The 19,299-nt window shown below is 40.8% G+C and overlaps 1 protein-coding gene across 10 annotated transcripts in view; it reads right to left on the reverse strand.

Annotated features, from left to right (window-relative positions):
* Window positions 1-19,299, reverse strand: part of hts (adducin 1-like protein hts) — a 506,583-nt gene that overhangs the window by 362,254 nt on the left and 125,030 nt on the right. The gene's annotated exons all lie outside the window — the stretch shown is intronic.

A 19,299-nucleotide genomic window follows, 5' to 3' on the forward strand; every position in this document is an offset into this window, starting at 1 on the left:
AAAACTTCATTTAAAATGTTTGCGAAGAAAAAGTTGAAGTTGGTATGATATTACACTAGTAATTTTAAAATTATTTTATAAATTAGACAAACTAGGCCTTAACCACATAATAACAAGAAAGTCTATGGCTAAAGTTGCCGTATCAAAGTTCGAGTGAAATTCGGCTGGAAGCAACTTGATTTACATGTTGAAGAGAAGGTTAATGGAACTTAGTAGCCGCTTGAGATGACATTGAAACTTTCTTGTTGAAAAGTCGTAATATTTAACTGTAGTATGGCGCTATGTAGATTATAAAGTTGTATCCAACTAATCCACTAATCTCGTTATTTACGCAGTGGGTTCGCGGTTTCCGTAATTTTGTTGAAGGAGTTATAACGAGTTCATAATTGAATGTTGCCGTATAGATCTTTGTTAACTCGTATACTGATAGTTAAATGGGAACATTCTTACTTGTTGGCTGTAGTTTTGACTATAGATTAACTATTGAAGGATATATGGTGAAGAATCTGTAATGAAAAGAGAATAAAAGGTATGAAGTTACCGCCGTAATATCCACGTAAATCTTTAGCCTAATTTGCAAGAAGGTTTTCAATTACTACGAAATGTGTAAAAAATGTGAAACGAAACGGCGTAAAAGTCACGGTTTCCTCGTATACCTATATCATGGTTGCAATATTTTGATACCGGTATGTATAGTATGAGCTAAATGGTTAGCACGTGTTGGCCTTTGGTTCAAGGGGTCTCGATTGGGTCGAGGATTTTAACTTTCCTTGGTTAATTCCACCTGTTCGGGAGCTGTCTGCCGAATTCATCTTAAGTAGGGCAGCATTTTCATATGGGCGTAGATCGCCCATCACGCGACAACACGGAAGACCTGCACCCGGCTCCGGAGGTCACGCACCATTATTATTGTTTTTATAATAATAATTTTATAAAACGAAAAATGTCCCAATTTAGTACCGTACCCGTATTTTATTATTTTTGCCTTCTCCCTATTTTTATGTTGCCCGCATTTTTAGTTTTCCCGCATCCGTCGTCACTTCCCCCCTGCCCCCTGAAAAACGATGCATCGAAGTTTTACTGTATATGTTACGATCACCCCTGAAATTAAATACTTCACACAAAGTTACATCTTTATGAGTGCTCTTCTGTTTTCACTGAACACTGGGAACACTTTCCGTGATCGTATAAAACAAGGAAATTAAGCAGAATGGCCTCCCGAAAAGACATATCGTTTCTTAGTTGAACTCATTACGAACATTACTAAATCAATTAGAAATTCGTCACAAAAATCCACGAGTTTCAGAACTACCGCCAATGTTACACACGCACACAAAGCCTTTCAGCTGCTACGAAGCACAACGCAGTTACTGAAGTTGTTTTATATAACTTCACAGCCTGCTACTTATTTCGGAACATCTTATTGAATGAAGTAGCAGTTGAGGTAGAACAGGTGACAAAAGCACGGCGATAATCGATAATGTGATTATCGATACATTTACCGGTCGAATCTCAAAAACTGCATCTCGTATTATCAGCTACTTTCTAAAGTCAAATTCCATTTGACCGCAGAAAGCGAAACCAAGCGCGGATATTCAAAATCCATACAATAATGTTCATTCGCACAACCATAAAACACTCAAATCCGTACATTTTACAGAAAAACCGGAATACTTGGCAGGTATGGAAAAACTATTTTCAGGGATGTGGACGGTGAGATTCGAATCTCCCGAATGCAACCTCACAGGTGCGACTCGCAGCCAACTAGCTCGTAAGAATCAGCGGGCCTATGAAAACACTGCCCGCCAAGATTTATCATTACGTACATTTTTCAGACAACCCCTTCATTACAATTTGCAATTAGTCTGGTCGAATAAACCGAGGTATTACTGTCTATTGATAAACACAGCGAATGTTAAAATACCTTGGTTCCAGTCGGGCATATAGCACTCCTTTAAGTAAACTATCAACAAAACAAACAAGATTTAGCCGTTGATTGATACTGACCTAATAATAATAATAATAATAATAATAATAATAATAATAATAATAATGTTATTTGCTTTACGTCCCACTAACTACTTTTTTAAGGTCTTCGGAGACGCAGAGGTGCCCGGAATTTAGTCCCGCAGGAGTTCTTTTACGTGCCAGTAAATCTACCGACACGGGGCTGTCGTATTTGAGCACCTTCAAATGCCACCGGACTGAGCCATTATTGAACCTGCCAAGTTGGGGTTAGAAGGCCAGCGCCTTAACCGTCTGAGCCACTCAGCCCGGCTGATACTGAACTTGGAATCCCGTACTAGTTCAAGTAGGGACCGTACGTCTTTAGACTTTGCGCATACAACCAATAACAGCTTAGAACAAGGGATTGCCTATTACGGTACAGTAACCTGTAGGTCTATGTATTTCAGTACTGTAAATTATCTTCCGCAGCTTATCCTGCACTGTACAGAGTCGCTGTTCCTAACGAGGCTCCACTGCTCTCCATTCTGGACTCCATCAGGTCTTGTTCCAACAGGTCTACCCCACCTTTTGTTTGGGCGCCCATGCTTCATCTTTCCCTCAACATCCATTAACGCTATCTTTTTTGCCGACTTAGTTGTCTACCCCCCACCCCTGCATTAGATGGCCAAACCCCCTTAACCTTGTCTCCTGAATCTTTGCCCTGATGTTGGTAGTACGTGGTCATCTCGGAGGCGCTTTCTGGTACCAGCGCATATCCACTGCTACCCCCTACCTGCTGATATTCCTTCTTAGAGGCACCATTTCAAAGGAGTACAGCCACAGTCTAATATATTAGTAAAATTGGTAGCGGCGTTGGGCTTGAGATAGGAGCTATTAGATCCAGTTTAGATATCACATGATAGAAAACCAATTAGGATGGCGGATCACAGTGGTAGTTGAAATCACTAGTCCTCGATAGTTAATAATACATTTAACAAACTTCATTGTTAATGTAAACAAAGCTTGCAGTTTAACGTGGCTTGATATCGCGATCAAATGATCAGGACATCCAGAGTCGTGTGGAAAAACCCAATCACACGGACGTAACTTATTAAAAAAAAAAAAAAAAATACTCCGTATTCAAACCGTGCCTGCCTTGGTGACAAGTCTCCTCCGATAATGGTAACTACTAAAAACTAAACAGCTGTTATTTCAACTTAAATTCTTTGAGTTTACCGTCAATTAAAAAAAAATGTATTTCATAATAAGGACAAAGGAGCTGAGATAGGTTTATAGAAATAAATTAAAATAAAATTCGTGAATATTTCACCTTTCTATGCATTATCACTAAAGAAGCTTGCAAGGATTATCATTATCACTGAGTTATTTAAGCCATGGTTGTTTGAATGATATGTCGTTTACTACTTTCACTTAGAGAAAATGCATCAAAGAAAGAATATGTCTACTTCAGATAGTACAATTTGCCAAGAACTGCAGGTTTCTTAGTACATACTTGCATGTCTAATAAGAGTATCCCGGATAAAGTCAAGAATCTGTGACCTACATAAGCAACATGGCAGATGAGTACGATAACTAAGGCTGTCTTTCACAATGGAATGCTAGTCAGTAAAATGAATTGGTTGTCACGTGACAAATTTAAACGCATGACGTCACGGGAGTGGAACTTCCAGGCAATGAGAGAGCATCGCCTACTTAAAATAACCTCAGTGCCTGAAGGAACTGAGCTCACGGGCTGTTCTTACTGCAATGTGAACTTCGTGTTCACGACGGATTAACATTCTTTCGGAGTGCATCTTTCAATACGCTGTTGTGGATTTCACCCTAGAAATTATGAGGTCGGGTTGCTCTCTGGAAAGAAATTTGTATCATCACCTAATATATTCCTTATGAACAAGCGCACCTGAATCAATCATAATCACACGTGTCCACCTCCGCAGTGTAACGGTTAGAGCCATCAGCTGCCGTCCTCGGAGGCCCGGGTTCGACCCTTCTAATATTAACAGAAGATTGCCAGGTAAGAAGGTACACGGCAGCTCATTTCCATAGGGGGTCTGCCTGGAAATAGCTGGAACATCTGGGAACGACGACAAATTTACATTGAGTTCACACTTTTATTCACAATCAATACAGGGCAAATATAGCACTCCCCTACTGGGCCTCACTAAAACAAGCACCTTCTGTGGGTGTGGTGATAGCAGGGGGTCTCAGTTTGGGAATATGAGGTGGCAACAACGAGCTTCCTAGCTGAATCTGACACCGCTTCCACTTCTGAACCTGGATGCTAATTTTCAGTTTTCCTATCCGACCTCTTTGGTGAATTCTTGTTCTCTTTCCACCGTTGTGGTATTAGGCTAGTGAATGGTATTCGTTCATTAATGAATGTCCTTTCCCTTCTTTTTGCTGGTAACTTAATTCTTCGAAAGACGTACTAAGACTACTTACGATTAGAGTTGCGAAGGGATGAGTCTTATTACTATTCCAAAGATGATTTCAAAATTCAGTTCGAAATATATTATTGCCAAAACACGACGCATCAGGTAGAAAAATCAATATTTCTCACAGGAAAGAAGACGCTCGCTCTTTCAAAAAGATTTTGTTATCAATATAATCTGTTTACAGGGCGGCTAAACCTCATAGTTATAAACGAAGAGACAAAATACGGTCGTGTAACATCTTAGCGCGCAAAGTATGGAAAGGAAGCTGCAGCGTCGTATACGTTTCATTCCATCGTGAAATACATCCGAAGTAAATGGGAGTTATGAACAAATTTTGCAATTTCTAGGGTTCTGATCCTATTTTAATATTTTTTAAAAAAATGGCATTTAAAACACTCGTCAATATGTTCTCATTTCACAGTACTCTAGATACATTAGTTCCGACGTTACATAATGATTTCTAGTATTTTATTAGCAGTCAAATCGTCCCTTGCGTTTAGAGTTTTTCATTTGTACATGGACGTTAAATAGACGTGCAACAGGCGAGCCGAGCATGTCCTCGAGACACAATCGGCACTAATAATAATAATAGTAATAATAATAATAATAATAATAATAATAATAATAATAATCGTATGGCCTCAGCTACCGTTTGCAGACATTTCGATTTGACGCCATCTGGCTGTCTGCTCGTCAATTTCGACGTTCCGGTTTACTCTGTCTGCCATCTAGCGGACCTAGAATAAACCGGATCTCTCTTGGGCGTCTATGGCTGAGATTTAATTAATTTTGTCGGGTAAATACCAAATTTATCACCAGAGATCTTTTACATGCCGACATCGTACGACATGGAGTGTCGAATGGATTTTTTTCCGCCCTTCAAAAATCCGACTACCTCTGCCGGGTTTGAACCCGCTATCTTGGGATCCGGAGGCCGACACTCTACCACGGATCCACAGAGGCAGCTCAATCGGCACTAAAAGCCATATGATAAACAGAAAGTGACCTATAGGTCTACAGAAGAGTATACTGAGCTCCTGTTAAAAGGCAGTAATATAATAAGAAAAAGAAAAAAAACAACAACAGATGAACTGGTTTAAAGAATAAAGCTCCACAGGGAGATAGTGTTACATTCTAAATTTAATTTTAACGGTAAACAAAGTTTTATTTTTAATTAATCTGCATGCAATTACAGGTGACGACGGGGATCCAGAATACTACTGTAAACTTATTAATAGTCTACAACGGCTATGATAAATATAAATGAAATAGGGGAAAGTATATTTTAAATTTAGCGATGGAGTCATTTGAGAATAACTTACAGATAACAGTACATCTACACAAATATCTTAGTCGCAACGGGTAGTTATAGGGAAAGTGAGAAAATTCGTTTTAGAGTGGTGGTGGTGATTGTTGTTTTAAGAATCGTAACTAAGTAACCATCCTTTCTGAACAAATTAAGTGGAAACATTAAAATGAGTTTAAAACGATTTCTTAAACGGAGAATTTGAAAACGAATTTTTTTTTTTTTTTACAAAATATTACAGCGAGTGTTTTACGTCGTACCGACTTAAATAGGTTTTAAGGCGACGGCGGGATAGGTCAGACTTGGGAATAGGAAGCGACCGTGACAAAGTTCAGCTGGTGTGGAAATAGAAATCCAAGGAAAACCATCTTCACGACAGTGGAGTTCGAATCCTCTCCCCGCCCCCCCCCCCCAAAGGTAACAGTTACACGCCTCGAATCGCGTAGCCAATTCACTCGGCAACTCCGTTAGTAATAATAATAAATAATGTTATTTGGTTTACTTTTTAAGGTTTTCGGAGACGCCGAGGTGCCGGAATTTACTCCCGCAGGAGTTCTTTTACGTGCCAGTAAATCTACCGACACGGGGCTGTCGTATTTGAGCACCTTCAAATGCCTCCGGACTGAGCCAGGATCGAACCTGCCAAGTTGGGGTTAGAAGGCCAGCGCCTTAACAGTCTGAGCCACTCAGCCCGGCTAATCTCCGTTAGTACAAAATACGATTCGGGACACAGGTTGTGTAGTCATTTAAAGGGAAATATTTTGCCATAAGGCATGGATGTACAGTCTAGTATAACGAAGAAATGAACAACTCCAAACGCAAGGTTACCATACATTTCTTGGATCTCGAAGTAGTTAACCGTAGTCCTTTGTTTAACAGCAAGGAAGCCCTAGTTGAAGGTTGAAACCCTATGAATGCTGGATAAGGAACTATTCATTCAAGCTTCATTTTGACGCTCGAATGTAAAAGCAAGCTGGGATTAAAAGGAGCGGGAGTTAACTACAATAGTAGACACTACCGTACCTTGCTTAGTATGCGCATACAAGCACCCTATGAACTAATCTGCAAAATGATTCTTAAATAGAATTACCAGAGCGTCTGATTTTGCAGGAGATCTACTTTTAGAAAAATCAACTGAGCAACTGTGGATTTTAAATATTTCGTCTTTTCTTCCCCTGTGGATGGGAACTGTAGAGTAACACCCACGGTATCCATGCCTGTCGTAAGAGGCGACTAAAAGGGGCCCCGAAGCTCTTAACTTGGGAGCATGGTTTGGCGACCACGGGGCCCTTAACCGAGTCCTGACATTGCTTCAACTTGTGCCAGGCTCCTCACTTTCATCTACCCTGTTCGACCTCCCTTGGTCAACTCTTCCGACCCCAACGGCATTAGGTCATTAGGTCTAGGGCAGGGATGGCGAACCTATGCCACGCGTGTCACTAGGTGACACGCGAACACGATTTTGATGGCACACCACATGCACACATTAACGTTTTATGTACGTCTTGTACTACAGACTATACATATCCCATTCATGGTATAGTTATAGTGTTTTAGGTTTAATAAATAAATGCCGAAAATCTTTTTCTAGTTCCATTCGGACGTGCATTATGGCAACATCATGACGTCCGGGAGTCAAGTGAGATAAGTGTCACATGCGTCCGACGAACCATTCACTCAGCCACATCAGTCAATTAGCGAAGTTTAGCTTGTGTCTGGTTGCCAAAATCGCGTAATTATTCGTAGCGTGTGTTTATTGTTTCGAATTTTGTAAGACAAATAGTTGCCAAGAGATTACCCCAACTTCGAGATTTAGAGAAACGATCGCACTTTATTTCAAAACCCCATTTTGCACAAATGATTGCTATCAAGGTCAATTTTTTAAGTGGTTAGATACAAAGGGCACTAGGAAAGTTTTGCAATGTGAGTGAACGCTTTGGACTTTTTCAAAATAATTGCACCACACTCAATACACTTCTCCATACGTCGAAAGCAGTCACTGAACCAATTCTGCCACTTTTATTCGGTTACTTTTCACACTCTCGATCCCATACTGCCAGACACTCCTCTTCGGATGCATAACGCGCCCTTTCAGCTTCATCTTCGCTTTTGAGAAGAGTGCGAAGTCACATGGGGCAACGTCATGACTGAATGGAGGGTGATCAAGCACAGTCAAACCTGATCTGGCAAGAAAATCCATTGTTAGATTAGCACGATATGTTGGAGCATTGTCGAGATGCAGGAGCCAAGTGTTGAGCCGTGACCTTGGACGGAGCTGCTAGAGCCTGGATGACCTGAGGCAGACAAGTCTCACTGTACCACTTAGCAGTAACTGTCCTTTGTGTTTCTAGCATAACCCGAGTCAGGATGCCCCGTTTAGTGAAGAATACTGCGATCATCCTTTTCTCCACTGACCTTGACTTTCGCACAGTCACAGGAGTACCCTCATTTTCAAACAGCCACATCTCGTTCTGGGATTTTGTTGGGACATCGTAATAATAAAGTCAAGTTTCGTCAACTGTAACGATGTTATTGACGTTACGCGAAGTCCCATTTTCAAACTGTTTTAGCATTTTTCGGCACCATTTCACACGATGTGCCTTTTGTTCCTCTGAAAGTGAATGGCCAAAGGGAACAAACCTTTCTATAACATGGAGTGGTCATGTAGAATTGAATGAATAGCTGGTGCAGGGATGCGGAGGATCTTTTCTACCTGGCGATACGTCAACCGCCTCCCTTGCTGCAACATTTTCCTCACAGCTTCAATGTTTTCCTCAGTCACTGAATCAGACGGTCGCCCATAACGAGGATCGTCTTCAGCCCCAAAATTTCCCCTCTGGAACTCTTTGTACTAGCGGAAAATTGTTGTCCGATGTGGACAGTCTTTGCCCAGCACAGGAGTCATTTCCTCCAGGCACTGGTCAACAGTTAATCCACGAGCAAAATTGTAGCGGATAATTGCGCGATATTCACTTTTAGACCACACTGACACCTTAACTTCCTTTCAATCCCACTGCTTGGTAACAACTGGTGTGAAGGTCACACCTTGCTGTCTTCTAAGCCAGTTTTCAACCCTCACCATAACAGGGGTGTCCAGCCAACCGTTTTTGCGTATGGCAAAACTTTCCTAGTGCCCTTTGTATTGACAGTTTAGAAATGGAGTTGACTGAATTCAGGAAAGCAGTACATCTGTTAAGTTCCTGCAACTTGGTGAAGAATTGGTGAAAATCAAGCGTGTTATTGATGGTGAATATTATTTCCAGAAGCCAGATGACTTAATACTTGAACAGCGGAACAACCTCCCACAAATGTTTTCGGCCATGGAGAAACTTGCAACAGTGTTAGTTACCTTGTGAGTCATCATACGCCTGCAAAGAGCTACTTTATGCAATGAACGTTGTGAAGTCAACTGTTAGAAACCGTCTTAGTTCAGACCTAAGTGCTTCTTGTGTGTTACCGAAGACAAATTAAGAGCCAAACATAAATGGCATGGCTACTAAGATTCAGCAACAAGTTTCACACTAAAGTTGAGAACGACATTTCACTTAAAGTCCTTCGGCAATATCAGTATTTTTGATTTCTATACCCAATACTACTCAATGACGAAGTGTGTTACAATGGGCGCTTATTGTATTTAAACACAATTAATATTAGTTATTCTAAAAAATTACATATTTAAATGTATTTTTGCGGTATTGGCAAAATATATGTAACAACATATTATAAAACATAATTTGGAATTACGCATGGAAGTCGGGGGTGGGTTGGTAGGGGTGGGGTGGTTGTAGCCATTCCAAAGGAAAATAAGAAGTGGCACAGTATACAGTTCAGAAAAGTAAACCAGACTTAAAATGGCACACTAGTTGGAAAAGGTTCGCCATCCCTGGTCTAGGGAGTCATTCATTTTCACGCCCTTCGAGGCCCTTTTCTTCCCCTGAACGATACCTTCATTCTTCGAAGGATCGGTCCATTTTTTCTCTCTAATTAGCGTTATATATAACACTAAATCAGAGAGGTTGCCTAGTTTTACTTCCTCTTAAAAATAACCACCATCACTTCATCTTTTCGTGCTCCACGGTCAACCAAACCTTTACTGAAATGATACAGATTAGAAAACCGCGTAAGACCATGTTGCAACGTTAGACGGAAAGTCCAACACCTACCAACAAGAGTGTTGGAAGCCTCCATGAAAGTATTACAAAATTCTGTCCAACATCTACACTATCCAATAACCACACACCAACAGCACGGCCGTGTCTCACTAACCTGAAATACCCCTTACAATAATGAACACAATGAAATCTACGAGAATTTATTGAAAGTGACGCCAGCTAATGCCTAGAATACCCGAAAGACTGATACAGTTTGACTGAATCTTAGTACCCAAAAGTAGTAGTTCTTGGTCGTGGTTCGATTTCGAACGACGTGACCCTTCACCCAATTCTATGAACAATACTTCAAATTCCGCGGTTTTGCACGTGCAAAATTTCGTCGCAATCGTTTCGTGTTTATTTCCAAGAGGTTCACATATTATCTTATAATTTGAACGCAAACATGACCAAACATGGCACAGCTTCTACATCACAGAGCGTTTCTTCTCTTTCAATTGGAGTAGATTTCAACATCAACGGTGATATTTACAGTTCGTGGTTCTTTTCTCAATCTCAATCTAATAATCCACCCAAAGCATTCATCCACCTGGATGTTAAATGCTTTTAGTTCTATAAATCACGAGGTTCCCTTCAATTGTGGAACGAGTATGACCGTAATTAGATACACATTTAGATTATTAAAAAGGACGGTTGTTAGTGATCAAAACAGGCTACAACTAAACCAGACATGAATCAGCCCAATGCAGGTTCACCGAAACTAGCAAAAGAATCAATAATGTTGGAAGGGACTTCACTGGGATCCTCGCTGTTTACTGCTCGCAAGTGATCAAGTCAATGGCCGAAATTTCGCGCTACGTTTACGGTCAATAATCACCGTGAGAGAAAATATGTCAAGATTCCTACAACCCACTTGTAGCTCGGCGAGAAAAATACCATTCCTCTCGTATATCAATCACTAAAAAAATTGACGGCGCTCCAGTGAGGTAATTCATTTACTGTCAAAAAGTCCAGCTCCATGACTAAATGGTTAGCGTGCTGGCCTATGGTACAAAGGGTTTCGGGTTCGATTCCCGATCGGATCGGGGATTTAAACCTTAATTGGTTAATTCACTTGGGTAGGGGATTGTGCCGTTTTGAACATATGAATTCATCATAAGTAAGATCCCATCCTCACAGACGAGGACATCGCCTATAGGTATAAATTCGAAAGAGCAGACCTCACCGTAGGCCATAACTACACTATTGTCATATCATCGACAAACAACCTACGGATTACAGATAATTTACTACAATTATTATTACTATGGACGTCAAGACTGTAGAGTAAAACGTTTGCTGGTGAAATGAATAGTAAATAAATTGATTTTACGTCCCAATAACTACATTCACGGTTTTCAGAGATGCCCAAGTACCTAAATTTTGTGCATAAGAGATCTTTTACGTAAATATACCGATACATGGCTGGCTTATTTCAGCACTTTCAAATACCACTAGACTGAGCCAGGTTCGAACCTTGGCTCAACAGGCTATAACAGCACTCTCTCCAAGTTTAGGAAATTGATATAGTCTAACTACAAAAATTCAACTCGATATTTACTATCGGAATCCTCGCTGAAACGAAGGAAATAGGTTGGACCAAAAGTATTCCAAAAATCAAGATATTTAATTTTTTAAGATGAAGGTAGAAAGCATAAGGCAATGGGACTGAATAACTACCCAAAGAAGAACGACTTTTCACAAAATCTGTTATGCAATGGTGACATTGCAAGTTAGTTACTTTAAAAGCAAGCATTCATAGGAATACCCTGCGTAAAAAATTCAAAAACATGATTTAAGTCGTGACGCAACTATTGAAGAATTTCTTTAAAAAGCGTTCAAGGCAAAGTGTTCATAAACGATGTGGAAATAACGCTATCACAAAATATTTAATAAATGCAATATTCACTAAATGAAATGAATATATCACTAGGATAAGTGGTGATTGATTTTATTTTTAAAAACGTATACAGTGAATGTACCCTGTTCACCCAGATCATTTGAATTATTCTGTTGCTGAAAAATTGGATTTTTCACGTAATTATGTTTTATCTTATTAACCATTTTTTCCCCCAACTACCACCAGTGTCTGGACAATTACAAATGCCCCTTGAGGTGTGGAACAGTCATGGAAACCGACACCGAACAAACAATGCCGCTGAAGGATGGTATTTTAAGTTCAATCGTCTGATAGAAAGACCTCGTCCCCGCTTCAAGGAGTTGGTATGTTGTTTGAAAAAAGAAGCTGGAAAGTCTGATTTTCAAATAGCCAGGAAGAATATAAATCTGGAAGGTTCGAAGGAAAGAAAGAAATGTTGCATTTTAGACGAAAGAATCAATAGCACTACAACTAAATACGAAGAAACTGGATACATCAAAATGTTTAATATAACCTCTTACGTCATCAAAATGGACAAACCTGTGACAACATTCTGACGAAAATGTGTGAATGATCAATGTTGTTCATATGACAAAGCAATTGCTGCATTTTAAAAAATGGGACTGGGCCTAACTTCGCGCGGGCTTATGGCATCCTTGGGTTTGCTGACCCTTGTAGTATATATCTTTGTGTTAGGCTAGCCCCAGCTGGCGCTAACAATGAACCTTTCCCCACCTGTTTGTATAACTTTATGTTTATGATCAAGGTTACGATTATTAGGTGCGCACCTTTTTTGATAGGGTAAATTAAAGCTGTTCGGAAAGATATCACAGGGTGAAATTTTGTTTCTGGTTGCGATAAGACATTTTTCACGCACCTTTGTCCACCCCCCCCCCCCCACAACTATGCCCATAATCCCTTTCATCCTTTTAATTCCAATTTATTCTAAGATTGAAAATCAATAAAATATTTAACTTTCAATTAACGTCTCTTCAGCTTGCTGTGTACGCGCGAATAGTAAGTCTACCACTTTCAGTGAACACCGCGCGGGAGATGAAGGCACACATGCAACAATGGATGTGTTCGACAAAACCTCTTTCTCTCGTTTTACCGCTATAATGTAGCCCGCAATAATGCAATTGTCAAAAAGTGACTTTATCCCACCAGAATCAGTAGTCTGCTGTTCGTGAATGTGAGTTTGTTACTGTGAGGGACGTGATCTGTTCGCGTGGAGGCGGAGGCTGGTGACGCAAAGATGTCAGCAACCGCACCCGCGTAGTTCCGAGAATAGGGATGTATCACGCAAAACTCGTCCGCTAGGCAGCGCAATGGTTAACACACGGTATGCGCTTTCCGTTCTCGATTGTTTTACATGAGACATATGGAGTACTTCTCAATGTATGAGAATCGTAACGAAACTTATTTTAAATGCATGAACATGAAGTTACCATACTCTACTGATTATCTGAAAGAGATGGGAAATAATATAATGCAATGACGATAGCGGATTTGAAAGCGGAATTGGGAAGAAGCTAGCTGACTGAAAGTAGCAACCTCTTCTTTTAGTGTTTTTGTTAATACAGAATTCTTTTAAGACAAATAGACTTTTGAAAACATGCCTAATACAGTATATATTAGGTTAGAGGAGTACATAAAGCACGATACTGGTACGACTGCAGTACCAGAGCCTACATCCAGTATTACAGAATTGAATTTCCCTTCAGCGCACGAGTTTCAAAGACTTTGTTTGAGGTCATAAGGCAGGTATAAATATATTAAATTTGAAATTGATGAATTATTGTGTGTTCATGGAGTATTTTTTTTTGCTAGTGGCTTTACGTCACACCGACACAGATAGGTCTTATGGCGACGATGGGATAGTAAAGGCCTAGGAGTTGGAAGCGGCCGTGGCCTTAAGGTACAGCCCCAGCATTTGCCTGGTGTGAAAATGGAAAGCCACGGAAAACCAGGGCTGCCGAGAGTGGGAATTCGAACCCACTATCTCCCGGATGCAAGCTCTCAACCGAGCACCCCTAACCGCACGGCCAACTCGCCCGATTCAGGAAGTCTAGAATTGACGGTGCTCCAGTGTCAAATTAGATGTCACTCTTGTTATTCAAGGTACACCACCGCACACGATGTTACGGCTGCTTGCCTACTTCTAAATATTCTTGATCTCGGGATTATTTCCATGGTGCCGGTGCCACTCCATGAAAATATCGAAGGTACAGCGTTCTCCTTAAGTCTTCGTCTTTCACCTAAAATGATGTCCGCCTCCGTAGCGTAACGGTTAGTGTTATTAGCTGCCGTCCTCGGGGGCCCGGGTTCGATTCCCGGTACTGCCAGAAATTTAAGAATGGCAGGAGGGCTGGTATATGGTTGAAATGGTACATGCAGCTCACCTCCAATGGGGTATGCCTGAAAAAAGCTGCACCACCTCGAGATGAGGACACGAGTTTATTATTATTTACCTAAAATGATTCAATAATACCGAAAATGAAAACTTTCAGCCTTTTTCCAGTCATTCGAAAGGGTCAGGAATGGAATGAATGAAACTCCCATCTAGCGGCGAGGATAGGCATTGTGCCGGTTGCCGAAGCCTGACACTCCTCTGGGGTAATTATTAATGGCTGACAGATTGAAATAAAATTGGAGTGTGTTACTGGAATGAACGATGACAGGGGAAAACCGAATGTCCCGCCTCCGCTTTGTCCAGCATAAATCTCACGTGGAGTGACCGGGATTTGAACCACGGAATCCAGCGGTGAGATGCCTGCGCGCTGTCGCATAAGCCACGGAGCCTTATTGAATAATAAATAAGGTTATTGTTTTTATGTCCCACTTACTACTTTTATGGTTTTCGGAGACGCCGAGGTGCCGGTATTTTGTCCCGCAGTACTTTTACGTGCCAGTATATCTACCGACACAAGGCTGACGTATCTGAGCACCTATAAATAACCACCGGACTAAGCAAGGATGGAACCTGACAAGTTGGTCTTAGAAGACCGGAGCTCTACCGTCCGCGCTACTCACCCCGGCTAAAATGATTGAAAAAGGTCATTAACTATTCAGGACGTCACTAATATATAATAAAACTATTTCTTAAATGGACTGAACAATCTCATTCACTCGTTTCAGTAATGAAACTGAAATGAATATTATGAGTCAATTTTATTTCTTAGGTCCTGTCTACGAAGCGCATGCAATCACTTTTTACGGAAGGGCTCCTCCTTAGAAAATTGATGGTATGGATACGATTGACCTTGAACACTGAAACAGTGCAATAGTCAGGCAAAATAGTTTTGTTTTCTTTTCTGCCATTTCGATATATTAGAACTTTAACTCGCATCCGGGAGATAGTAGGTTCGAATCCCACTATCGGCAGCCCTGAAAATAGTTTTCCGTGGTTTCCCATTTTCACACCAGGCAAATGCTGGGGCTGTACCTTAATTAAGGCCACGGCCGCTTCCTTCCAACTCCTAGGCCTTTCCTCTCCCATCGTCGCCGTAAGACCCATACCAAAGGTAACCAGTGCCCGATTTATTGCTCTGGCTCAGGAATTCAAACAAGATTTCATAAGCACTGATGGAACTGTTATGCGATGTACTATTTGTGATCGCATCAAACAACACATTTCCAGCTCTAAGCATCAAATGAATAAGTCTCTTCAAGTAAACAAATCGCAGCAACCTCTATTATGAAATGCGTTTCAACAGTTCTGCAAAAAGCTACAATATGAAGGAATTAAACATTGATTTGTGAGTAGGTCTTACACAAGCAGGAATTCTACTCAATAAGGTGAACCGGCCTTCAAGAGATTTCTTGAAAAATACACAAAGATGTCAATGCCCGATGATAGTACTTAAAAAAAAACATGGAGCCTGCTTACAAAGAAACCATACAAAGAACCAAGGGGAAAGTGTGATTGCGATGTGATAATCATTGTGGATGAAACCATAGACTCAATGGAACGATATGTTTTGAACATTTTAGTTTTTCCCTTAGCAGGGGAGAACGCTAAGCCCATGTTGTTACAATGTATGAGCTGCAGAAAGCCAATACCAGTACAGTAATGCATTCAAGTATGGAGTTCTGCCGACAACTCTGGACTACTGGTATCGAATTTGAAAAACAAATTATTGTGGTTACGGACCAAGCTCCATACATGGTTTTAGCTGTTAACCAATTGACACCTTTATTTCCTAAGTTGAAGCACGTGACATGCTTGGTTTATGCCCTTGACAGGGTTTGTGAATCCATAAGGAACGAATACGACATCGCAAATCAATTCATCTCTGCCCCGAAGAAGATTCTACTGAACGCTCCGAGTCTTGTTGCCTACAGGAAAACCACTGGCCTGCCCCTTCCACATTTCCCGGCCATTACTCGCTGGGGATCGTAGATTGGGTGTGCTGCTAAGTTGGAATTTTGACAAAATTAGAGAGCTTGTACTTTCTTTGGATCCAGCCGACGCAGGTGAAATTTCCAAGGCACAGCAACTTCTGTTACCGGAGAAAATACACAATTTGCAGACAGAACTATATTGTGTCCATAATTACAAGTACCTGACTGCAGTTATTAAACGATTACAACAACATCAGGAAAAGGAAAACAATGGGATATTTTTACTTCCGTGAGGTAGCAGTTAGATGGCTTTGCCAAAGACAAACTTGAGTCTAGTCTTCAGAAGAATCCAGACATTGAAGAATTCGGCACATCTGTGGAGTTGCCATTCCGAGTGAATACAAGGTTTGCCCCACTGGTTTCTGTGGATGTCGCAAGAAGCTTTAGCATCTATAGACATTCTATCTCCTGACAGACTTACTTTTAAAAATGTAGAGATGCTTTTAATGTTCTTGTTTGTCATTCAATAAACGAGAATAGATGAAAGAGAAATCGGTGAATTAGTTTAATAAACGAGCACCTTTTTGTCCTATATTTTAGGTTATTTGAGCATCTTTCCCCTTTTTTCATCTGAAATTTGCACCTAAAAATCCTAACCCTGCTTATGATAATACTGTATACTGTTTTGAAACAGTACCAACATCGAAAATACGGATATTTTGAGATTCGTCCTTCAGGCAGTAAACAGGCTTAAACTGTTCTCGGAACTCTGATGTTTTCAGACACCACCATTCAAACTTCTTCGAAATAATTTAAGAAAATGCTAGGTAAACAAATGACAGGGAATCTGCCAACTGACCTAAATGCTGGTCTATGGGGTCACGGAGAGTCGAAAGCGACTAAACGACTAACAACAACAACAACAACAAGTGACTGATTGAAGGTTCCATAATGTGCCAGGAGAACACCTCTCAAGGTTTTCTCTATAAACAGCTAAAAATGCAAAATGCCAGCCTGTATTTGATCCTGTAACTTTGGAAGAGGAAGCGAGCGCCTGATCGTTGAAACAGCCGGTCATCGATATGGTTAAAGAGGAAAACATCAAGACTGATAGAGAACTGTGTAGATGACGTTGGGTCTAATCAGCGGTTGAGTCATAACCTTGAATGGTACAGATGGTTCATCTTAACCACTGCTGTCAATGCCCGAATACAAAGCTAGCATACTAGATGACCACTTGTAACTTGCAAGAACACTACCATTAAATATATTGCCTACGTAGTGGATTAATATTAATGGAGAAATTTCGAATGAAAACAATAGTCTAAAGCTGTTGAATCGTAAGCGATTCCTGTGCAAAACACAAATGAAGAACTTTTAAGATTCTTCTCGTCCAAAATTGCTGGTACACAAGGTACCGAGTTGGATCGCCAACACATCAAACCCATGAGTTTAATTTTTGTCTAGCTACACCTTATTTTAATACAATAACCACCACCACCACCAATCGGTCCCACCTGAATATTTACTTAACCCCCTGAGGGAACCCAGTATAGAAAGCCAATAATAATGGCCCAGAGGATCCGTCGTGCTGACCACATGAAACTTCGTAATCTGCAGGGCATTTGGGCTGAGCAGCGGTCGCTTGGTAGGCCATGGCCTTTCGGGGTTGTTGCGCCATGAGGAAGTCAGAGAAAGAGCATATAGAACACTGATTAAATATGCCGCTCCTTAGGAGCTTACAGCGTAGTAATATAGCTTTAACTTTGGAAAGGTTCCCCTGATCTTCCCTGTTCATTCCCCCATGATTAATTCCAAAGGTTTTAGGTTTGCGATGGTTAAGAATAATATTCATTCCCACCGGGTCATTCAGTCTGTTTTTACCGTTCCATTCACGCCAGGACGTCGGATTTCTTACTTCTGCAGTCAGGCACAAATGATCCTGGCGTTCATGGCCTTAAATTGAATCATTTATCATTGACAAACACAAGCAAGGGCACACCATAGAGTAATTTGGAATAGATGCTGTAGATTAGAATGCACTATGTAGTAAAATGTTCAATTACTGAAACAAATTGTTGGCACACATCCTGCTACAGATGGTCGCAGTACACACCTTACTACAATAAAAATATTCTGCTGCTCCTCCAGTCGCCAATTCTGCTGTAACCTAGCCTCTTCAAGGGCGCATTCAATCGAACAATTTCACTATTTTCGAATTTTGAGTACGGTCTTCATGCCCTACTCTCGGGAAGGAATGATCCTATACGGAGAACGTACAGCGACCGAGTATCCATTCGTGTACTGGCAGGAGGCCTAAATAACCACACATTACGAGAATTATCAGAGTGAAATGTTTGACAAGGGGCGACTGAAAGTGTGCTGGTGCCCTAAAAACAATCCGTGGCGCCAGGCTATCGATTCTAGTCGTTCCCATGACAACCCGCAAGGTGTTGTGCGAAGTGGTCAATGGGATGTCTACGCAGTTTGACCCGCTTTCCTTTCTCGCCAGTCACAAGAAATGGATACATTTTCCACCCCGAAGTTTAGATGTGCCTCAAATATTGAAAAGGAATTCAAATACAGTACCAACGTGACAATAAAATTATATGATTATAAAAAATTAAAAAAGCAAAACTATTAAAAACTCTGCTATACTACATAAGCTACTTGCAATTTGTAGAATGAGTAAACTTACACAGGACATGATCAATTTAGGTTGACAACCTGAGTTTAATACCGCACGTTTACATCAAGGTACACTTCAACGAGATACCTGATTTATTACACTAATCAATTCCCATTAAAATATAATTACAAGGTTGCGCCTTCAGTGGGCTTACTCTAGAATTGGTACGTTGTATAACACCCCAAGAAACGCGCCAATGTTGTGACTATTATGTCAAGACTGAAAGGACGAAATTGTGTCAAGTTCCTCAACAGCAATGTTAACATCCAAGTACAAGTCATTACTCAAAACAGTAAGAACATTCCTGCAATAAAAGTGGTATTGCATGTTTTTCTTAGCACATTACGTCCCAAGTCCCAGGGCATCCCCCACCTGTCATAAGAGGCGAATTAAAGGGGCACCACGGGCTCTGAACTTTGGAGAGTGGGTTGGCAACCACGGGGCCCTTAGGTGGGTCCTGGCATTGCTTCCACTTGTGCTAGGCTCCTCATTTTCATCTATCCTATACGACCACCCTTGGTCAACTCTTG

Source organism: Anabrus simplex, chromosome 5, assembly GCF_040414725.1.
Source record: "Anabrus simplex isolate iqAnaSimp1 chromosome 5, ASM4041472v1, whole genome shotgun sequence".
Classification (NCBI taxonomy): Eukaryota; Metazoa; Arthropoda; class Insecta; order Orthoptera; family Tettigoniidae; genus Anabrus; species Anabrus simplex.